Consider the following 8,380-nt stretch of genomic DNA (forward strand, 5'->3'; position numbering starts at 1 on the left):
TCAGGTCACATGATCAAGGTCAAAGGTCATTTAGGGTCAATGAACTTTGGCCAAATTGGGGTATTTGTTGAATTACAGCCATAAATTTGAAAGTGTGTTGGTCTAGTTCATAAAACTTGGACATAATAGTAATCAAGTATCACTGAACATCCTGTGCGAGTTTCAGGTCACATGATCAAGGTCAAAGGTCATGTAAGGTCAAAGAACTTTGGCCACGTTGGGGGTATTTGTTGAATTGCCATCATATCTCTATAAGTGTATTGGTCTAGTTCATAAAACGTGGAAATAAGAGTAACCAAGTATCACTGAACATCTTGTGCGAGTTATAGTAGTTTTCAAAATCAGCACTGCTGCTATATTGAATCGCGTGATGCAGGTGAGACGGCCAGAGGCATTCCACTTGTTTTAAATGTCATCATAACTTAGAAAGTATATGGGCCTAGTTCATGAAACTTGGACATAAGAGTAATCAAGTAGTACTGAACATCTTGCCTGAGTTTCAGGTCACATGACCAAGGTCAAAGGTCATTTAGGGTCAATGAACTAAGACCATGTTGGGGGACTCGATATCGGAATCTTAACCAAGGTTTAGTTTTTGAAATGCCATCATAACTTAGAAAGTGTATGGACCTAGTTCATAAAACTTAGACATAAGGGTAATAGTGTATCACTGAAGATTCTGCCTTAGTTTCAAGTCACATGATTAAGGTTAAAGGTCAGTTATGGTCAACGAACTTTGGCCATGTTGGGGTTATTTGAGGAATCATCATCATAACTTTTAAAAGTTTATGGATCTAGTTCATGAAACTTGGACATAAGGCAACCATGTATCCCTGAATATCATGTGCGAGTTTCAGGTCGCATGACCAAGGTCAAAGGTCACTTAGGGTCAATGAACTTTGGCCATGTTGGGGATATTTGAGGAATTGTCATCATAAATTTAAAAGTTTATGGATCTAGTTCATGAAACTTGGACATAAAAGCAACAATGTATCCCTGAATACCCTGTGCGCATTTCAGGAACATGGCCAAGATCAAAGGTCATTTAAAGGTCAATGATCCCTGGCCGTGTTGGGAGTATGTGTTGAATTGGCATCATAACTTAGAAAGTTTATGGATCTAGCTCATGGAGCATCGACATAAGAGTAATCAAGTATAAATATGTCACATTGTCATGGTCAAAGGTCATTTTGGGTCAATAGACATAATATTTTATTATCATATTAGTGTTTTCTTCTGTGAATAATTATTCATTAGCTGTTTTTCAAAGGCAGCACTGCTGCTATATCGAAATGCAGGCGAGACTGCCAGAGGCATTCCACTTGTTTTATATTGCAGATGATATGCCGCAGAGCAGTGCCTGCATAGACATGTCCAATTAAAAATATGGTGAAGGCTGTTTTATTCATTTGTGAATTTCAGCAATACCGGTATATCTAGGTGAATTTGCTCGAAATTGTGAAATGAACAAAGGTTATATAATCATTGACTGTAATAGTCGAATGATTAAACATTTCAAAAGACTTTGTTGACTAATACTGTCTTTAATAAAATGATGCATGATGTGATGTGATATTGAAAAGAAATGATAAATGTATGGTATATTTTTTTCAAAATGAATTTTGTAGAACTGTTCCCCTTGGAAATTTCAGATACTGCTTGCCAAACAAATTTTTTATATGCTTTCTTCATAGTATTTTTACTGGCTCATACATGAAATTATAATATCTTGAGCTGCAGAAAATGAAGGAGGAGGGCCCAAACCTATCATTTGATAATTATAAATCAAGACTATGATCATTATCCTGATTATTAGTCATACTATTATGTTAGGTTTGACGTGATATGTTTTATTGTCGCAAGTTTGGTTTTTAAATTTTTATTACACAGTTAAAACTATGTTAAAATTATCTACAAATGCTGTTCACTATATGAACCTTACAGTAGTTATTTAGTAATCATGTTTAATTTCTTGAAAATCAAATTAAAGTTTGTTGTTTCAGATTTTAAACTTTGTTCATATAGTAAGCAGCATTGTATAAAAGTTTTAAGCGTTTTTAATGTGTAAATCAGAACACTAACCATTTTATTGATCTATATTGACTGTAATACCAGACATTTTATGGAGGTCATTTTACTTATTTTTGTGTGCAAATATTCTTCATCGCCCGTTAATAATTGTATTAGATAATCTTTATTTTGTTAACTATTACAACTGTAGTATTTTCCGAACTCGAATTTTGGGTCATGATGGTATCAAATCTAAAAAATGCTTTATATGCTTAGCTTACAAAGATTTTGTTTTAAAATGGCAATATATTATATTTCATAATGGTGGATAATATGCGTGATTTCCCCTTTTATCATCTGAATAATGATGATTTCTTATTACTAAATCATCAAGATAAAAGCAATGTTATCTCAAATCATCATACTCCATTTGATAGATTTTCTACTGATATTCTTACAAATAGTTTTGATGAACTTCAAGTTGAATTCGATATTCATGATAAAGCATACAATCTTTCCTCTTCTCCATATTATACAGAAAATTCATTCAAAGACTATGCTAAATTGATTGGAGAAGATGATGTTTTTATTTTGCATTTGAATATAAGAAGCGCTAACCAAAACTTCGAGAAATTACGATTATTATTAGAAAATACACAGTTTGCCAATCCCCCAATTATTGCTCTTACTGAAACTTGGTTCACGGAAACCCCGAATTCCTTATGCACCCTCCCGAATTATGATATTGTTATAAACAATAGGAAAAATAAAATTGGAGGTGGACTAGCATTATATATTCCGTCTTCATTTGATTATGCAATTAGACATGAATTTGAATATATGAATGAAATCATCGAATCCTTATTTGTAGAAGTAAAAATTCAAAAAGATAAGAAAACTATAATAGGTGTCATCTACAGACCTCCTCAAACTTCTTGTATAGAAGATTTTTTACTTGCTACTAATGAACTTTTGCAAAACGGAGAATTGATAAATAACAATTGTATCATCACTGGTGATTTCAATATTAATCTCTTGACCAGTAATCACTCTTTAACAAATGATTTCCTTGAATTAATGTTATCTTCTACTTTTTTGCCTATTATTTCTAGACCAACCCGTATTACTGATCATTCTGCTACGCTTATAGATAATATATTCTGTAACTCTCTTTTTGGCAGGTTCATAGTTAAAGAGTGGAAGGACATATTTTTCTTTGCTTGTTTTTCCACCCATTCTGATACCTCTATGTGTGGGGGACTGTGCCACACACTAGGTAAAGATCATCTTCTCTTTTGGTAGCGGACAGTCGGAAATTGCTCTGCAAGCAGCATTCAGGATTGGGTTAAACTTGAAGCATACAGCAGAGCTTTTGAACGGATGGTTTGGCATCTGTTCCCCATATCGTGTTAGCAAGCCTCTTTTTGATGTTGTTCCTTTCTTCAGCTTTTGCCTTTGTCTCGGCAATATGTTCTTTGTACGCAATAGTGACGTCAAGGTAGGCAGACTTGCTGGCATGTTTCATTCACTTTCAAGTTTCAACACCATCTGACCAGCAGTTTCCGGTCTGCATCTCTATTGTTAAGGTGGAAGACGCTAAGTTGGGTTTTCTCTGGATAGTAAAGAGTCAGATATGCCAGAGCATCACTGAATGTTTTTTCCACCTCTTCTGCTTTTATGAGGCACTGCACAGTTCATCAGCATAGGTAGCTCTTGGTGTTTGGGTGGATTAGTTGGTCGTTTGTGTATTTGGACAAGGACACTTCTTTGTGGGGGACCATTTTTCTGCCTCCACCATTTGCTGCTGGAACCACTGAGATTCACAAACAACCGGTTTGGGGGCATGTTCTGAATTAGCCTTGTCAACTTGACGTCCTTTGTCATCACAATGACTTTCCTCGTAAGTAGGCCTACCCTATGATTAACTGGTTCATAAGCTGCAGAGAAGTCAACAAAGGCTGATCCAGTTTTCAGACCTTCCTCAAACCATCTGATGTACTGAGTCAGATTCAGTACTTGATAAGTAAAGGACTTTCCTGGCCTGAATCTTGCCTACTTGAATGAGGAACTCAGTCACAAAAGGGAGCAATGCGGTTAAGCAGGAGCCTTTCAAAGGGATTGTGTGTGTAACAGAGTAGAGAGATAGTTCTGTAACTCCTTGGGCTGATTGGGTCTTTGCCTAGCTCGAGTTAGGCAACTACCCTCAATTTCCTCTTGCCATATTTTTTTCATGCAAACAGTCGATTAATATGTCAGCAGCCATTGGGCTGCAACAGGTCCAAGAAGTGTGATCTGCTCACAGAGGACATCTAATCCAGGTTCCTTGTTGCTCTTCATTATAATAGCATAGCACAAGCAGACAAGATTGTCTTGTGTTTTCAAATGACTCTTCAGTTGGGACGCTGTCTCTGCTCTTTTAGGGAGGTTGGCCCTTCGCGGGCAATAAATAGGGTGACCATGACTGTACACAAGAGGATAGTGGGTCACTTGGTCGGTGGTCACTAGGGGTATAGTTTGAGACTTGCATAGTCGTTTTCAACGATCCAAATTGTTTTCCTGGCTTTTCTGCTGTAGTGAGTCATATCCATTGATTTGTTAAATCACTGTCACTTTCTTTTGTTACTATCCATAATGGCAGTTGTCTATTTCCCCCCACATTCAAGTGTATCGGCACCAAAGGGGTAATTCTCAAAGCTCCTGAAAATTTTATTGTACAGCAGCTTCGTCATCCGTCAAGCCAGGAGAATAGTTTGTACGGCCTCCTCGTGGAATATTTTTATGTGATGATTTCTTCAACAGCTTTCCAAATGTGTCGTAATGAGTACGGAGTGCTGGAAGATCCTGTGGGTAGGTATTCGGATCTATGACAAACTGCTCCCAGATTGCTTTCTTCAGGGTGAAACGTCTGTGAAAGGGAACTGTGCGTGGAGTGATGTCTGCATTCACCTTCAGCCCAATCGGTCGATGTTGAGTGTGCGGGAGAGGGTCAAGCACAACCTTCTCACATTTTGTTCGGTGATGCAATCTGATTTGCATCTGACCAGTTCTCCTCAAGTTTTCCATTTCGTTGGTTTATCCATACCCCCAGATAATGCTGTGACTGTTTAAATCCCCAATAATTGCATTTCCTCGATCGGAGGTGGCTTTTCGGGGAAGGGAGGAAGATTGGTTAGGAGGTTTATAGAAAGAACTTAAAGAAATACTCATAAGTTCAATGGTTAGGACTTTGCCCGTTAGCTTGATGAGAGGCCTACTCCTAATTAATTCTACTTAAACAGATATTTGACCTGCTAATTAACTGCTGAAATCAGTAATGCCCATAAAGAATGTATAGGGACTAACCGGTTTTAGTGAGCAACAGGCTCAGATTAGAGTAATTTTTGTTGTCTACTTGATAGATTTACGACATACTGAAGATCTCTTGATCTGTGTTTAAATCAGGGCAGGTGATCATTGGAAAGCTTTTTTCACCAGGTTGTGCAGATAAACCAGCAATACAGCTTGAAGGTCTGCAAGTAGTCTATTGTGTTAACTGTCCCATTGCCCATGCATTGGTATGGTAAAAAAAAGGGGGGGGGACCTTGCAACACAGGAAAATTGCCAGAATTGCAGATAAAAACTTTGATAGAGCATTGTGATTTACACATTTTAGTAGGTACCCCCAAAAGTAATTAGCTTTTGAGTTCACAATCACTACAGTTTAGTAATTATATTTGCCATACTGATAAATAATTTTGTTTTCCCATTGCAGACACTTTAAGACTTATTGAATGGTCTTGGATATGTATTTCCCTTCCTAACATGTACGATAAAAAGTTCCAAATAACAAACTACCCATTTCCTCTCTCATTGCCGTATGCTGTGAAAAGTTACATTTTGAAACTGAAAATTTTCACAAAATTCACAAAAATTGTGCAAGATATCCTTCAATTTACTATGAAAAAGCGCCCCTTGCCAAACTCAGTAGCTTCGCTCCCTCGCTTTGTTTCTTGGAATTTTTTTAAATCGTTTTGCCACCCCAAGGAAAAAATGTCTGCATACAGCCATGCCCTCTCTAAATATGCCGACTGCCTGACCAGATGGGTGAAACTAATTGTCATAAATGCTTAGAATAATATAAGATGCATTTTGAGGACCAAAAAGGGAATTTTTTGGGAGGTTACAGGCTTGAAATATCACCAAAAAGTGATGGTTGCTAGGGAAAATGCTGTTGCTAGGCAACACAATGGTTTCCATAGGTAACGGAAAAATCTATGAAGTACTCTATTATTTAGATTAGAACAGATAACATGATACAGCAGGGTATCTAAGAATGATTTATAACAATATCATAAAATCCATAAAATGATGCCGATATAGTCGTAAATACACACAAACATATTAGTGATATCCGTCACATGCAGGGGTTAATCAAACATGGCAATAATGTAATTTTTCATGATCATTAATGCATTATACATCCTAGTCTTCCTCTTTTATCCCTTTTTCATCAAAATTCACCTTCTTCATTAGTTTTTACAAATAAAAAACTAAAAAAAATGATAAAATGAATTAATCTGGTCAAAAAATAAGAGAATATTGAAAAATGATTATGGTTGCTAGGGAAAAAATGTTGCTAGGCAACAGTTTTGAAATAAAATGTAGATGAAATATATATCTGGTTGCTAGCCGTTATCATATCATTCAATCTGTAGTGATTTTATCCTCGTAAAGTCTATATTCATATATAAATTAGTGTAATTAATTAACAAATATAAATGATAAGTTACTGCTTTGCATTTATCACAAAAATGGGCGTGGCCTATTCAAGGCTGGTTTCCATGGTGAAGCTACATTGTGCGACACTTTTAATTCTCAGTTCTAAAAAATTCAGAAAATTTCCTTCAAAATGATGCATGTTTTTGCTTTGATCCAGTCGGGGGGATTAAAGTCCCAAATTTTGGCCTCTCGCTGCTCGCCTACATCCTCTTCCGAAAGCTGGCATTGTAACGACAGACATATCCGATCATTTTCTTATTTTTACCCATATCCAAACAATACAATCACTCGCAAAAATGGAAAAGAAATATAGGATCTGTCGCAACTTTAGTGATAAAAATATTGAACGCCTTCAAGAAGATTTAAGCTCTGTTGATTGGTCTGACGTTTATAACTCGAATGTGAATGTCGATGACTCATTTGACATATTTTTGAAATCTTTCAATGACTGCTTAGATTCTTGTGTTCCTTTAAAGAAATACCGAAATTACGATTATAAACGTGTTCCAAAGCTCCCATGGGTTTCAAAATTGATATTAAGGTCTATAAATCGGAAAAATAATCTGTATGTTTCTTATATATCAAATCCAAATGATATTTCAAGGAATAGATACACGTCTTATAAAAATACCTTAACAACTACTCTCCGAATAGCAAAAAAGAGGTTTTATTCAGAAAAATTAAATTCATATAAAAACGACCTTAAAAATACATGGAAAACAATAAATGGGGCCCTAAACAAAATTAACAAATCTAGTGCTGTTCATAAATTATGTGTAGATGGAAATATGGTTGAAGATACTCATTCTATAGCAAATGAATTTAATACATATTTCTCTCAAATTGGACCAAAGTTAGCTGGAAATATTATGCCTGTAGAAAATTCGTTTAAGGACTTTATGGATAAACAAAATGAAAGTTCAATATTTCTTACTCCAGTTCATAAAGAAGAATTACTTGAGATTGTATTTAATTTGAAAGCAGAAAAGACTCCCGGTTATGATTTCAAATAGAGTTGTGAAAAACATTATACATTCTCTTGCTGATCCTCTGCTTCATATATTTAATTTATCGTTGCAGCTTGGCCAGGTCCCAAAGAAGATGAAAATAGCTAAAGTTATACCCATTTTCAAGAAGGGAGACCAATTAATTACTAGTAATTACCGCCCAATATCTTTGTTAACTTCGTTCTCAAAAATTCTTGAAAGGATAATTTATAAAAGGATAGTTGCTTTCCTTAAGAAATATAGTATTATATGTGATAATCAATTCGGTTTTAGAGAAAAACATAATACAACTCATGCTATATTGACATTAATAAATAAAATATCTACTTCTTTTGACGATTCTGATCACACCGTAGGGTTATTCCTCGACTTCTCAAAAGCGTTTGATACAATAGATCATGAAATACTATTATGTAAGCTATCAAATTACGGTATCAGAGGGACAGCTTTACAATGGTTTAGGAGTTATCTTACTGATAGAATTCAGTTTGTTACAGTAAATGAATCAGAATCTCCAACAAGGCCAGTTTCCTGTGGAATTCCACAAGGTAGTATTCTTGGCCCTTTGCTATTTGTACTTTATGTTAATGATATGAAAAATTCAT

The sequence above is a fragment of the Lytechinus pictus genome, chromosome 7, assembly GCF_037042905.1.
Source record: "Lytechinus pictus isolate F3 Inbred chromosome 7, Lp3.0, whole genome shotgun sequence".
Lineage (NCBI taxonomy): Eukaryota > Metazoa > Echinodermata > Echinoidea > Temnopleuroida > Toxopneustidae > Lytechinus > Lytechinus pictus.